This window comes from Pteropus alecto, unplaced genomic scaffold, assembly GCF_000325575.1.
Source record: "Pteropus alecto unplaced genomic scaffold, ASM32557v1 scaffold718, whole genome shotgun sequence".
NCBI lineage: Eukaryota > Metazoa > Chordata > Mammalia > Chiroptera > Pteropodidae > Pteropus > Pteropus alecto.
Window position 1 is genome coordinate 306861 of NW_006440676.1, and position 1503 is coordinate 308363.

At 34.1% G+C, this 1503-nt stretch overlaps 1 pseudogene; it reads right to left on the reverse strand.

Moving 5' to 3' along the window:
* Positions 1-227: 227 nt before the first annotated feature.
* On the reverse strand, positions 228-346 carry LOC112484738 (annotated as a pseudogene).
* Positions 347-1503: the final 1157 nt, after the last annotated feature.

Consider the following 1503-nt stretch of genomic DNA (forward strand, 5'->3'; position numbering starts at 1 on the left):
TCTCTAATGATTAGTGACCTTGAGCATCTTTTCATATGTCTATTGGCCATCCGTATTTTCTCTTTGGAGAAGGATCTGTTCAGGTCTTCTGCCCATTTTTTAAATTAGATCGTTTGGTGTTTTTGTTGTTGAGTTGTACGAGTTCTTTATATATTTTAAATATATTAGCAAACATCTTCTCTCAATCAATTGGTTGTATCTTCATTTTTATTTCTTTTTTTTTTAAACGCCTACAGAACCTGGTATTCCTAGGTGGTCTCCCATCCAAGTACTAACCAGGCCCGACCCTGCTTAGCTTCCGAGATCAGACGGGATTGGGCTTCTTCAGGGTAGCATGGCCATAGTGTATCTTCATTTTCTTGATGATTTCTTTTGCTATACAAAAACTTTTTAGTTCAATGTAGTCCCATTTGTTTATTTTTTTCTTTTGTTTCCCTTGCCTGGGGAGATATATCTGAAAAGAAATTATGTTAGTAATATCAGAGAGTTTACTGCCTATGTTTTCTTCTAGAAGTTTTATGATTTCATGTCTTACATTTAAGTCTTTATTTCGTTTTGAGTCTATTCCTGTATATGGTGTAAGACGGTGGTCCAGTTTCCTTCATTTTTTATGGCTGAGTAATATTCCATTATGTGTATGTATCACTTCTTCTTTATTCATTCTTTCACTGATGGACATCAAAGTTGCCTTAATATCTTGGCTATTGTAAATAATGCTGCAATGAACATATGAATTTACATGTCCCTTTGAAGTAGTATTTTGTGATTGTTTGGATAAATACCCAGAAGTGGGATCACTGGGTCCTTTTTTGTTTTCGATTCCATTTTCATGAAATATTTTTTTTCTATCTTTTCATTTTCAGTCTCTGTGTGTGTTTTGATCTGAAGTGACTCTCTCAGTGTAAGTCTCCTAGTCTTTTGTAGGCAGTATATGCAAGGTTTTTTTTTTTTTTTTTTAATCTATTTAGCCAAACTATGTTTTTGGATTCAAGTATTTAACACATTTAAAGTAACTATTGATAGATATGCAGTTATTGCCATTTTATTATTCTTATTAGTAATCTTTTTTTCTTCTCCTTACAGGAGTCCCCCTAACATTTTCTGTAATATTGGTTTGGTGGTGATGACCTCCTTTAGCTTTTTCTTGTCTGGAAAGCTTTTTTTTCTATCTTTTGATTCTAAATGATAGTTTTGTTGGGTAGAGTAATCTTGGTTGTAGGTCCTTGCTTTTCATTACTGAATATTCCTTGCCAATCCCTTCTGGTCTATAAAGTTTCTGTTGAGAAATCAACTGACAGTCTTATGGGAGCTCCCTTGTAGGTAACTAGTGGCTTTTCTCTTGCTACTTTTAACAGTCCTCTTTGCTTTTAGCCTTTGGCATTTGAATTATGATTTGTCTTGGTGTGAGCCTATTTGGGTTCATCTTGTTTGGGACCCTATGCTTCCAGGACTTGTATGTCTATTTTCTTTGCCAAGTTAGGGAAATTTTCCATCATTATTTCT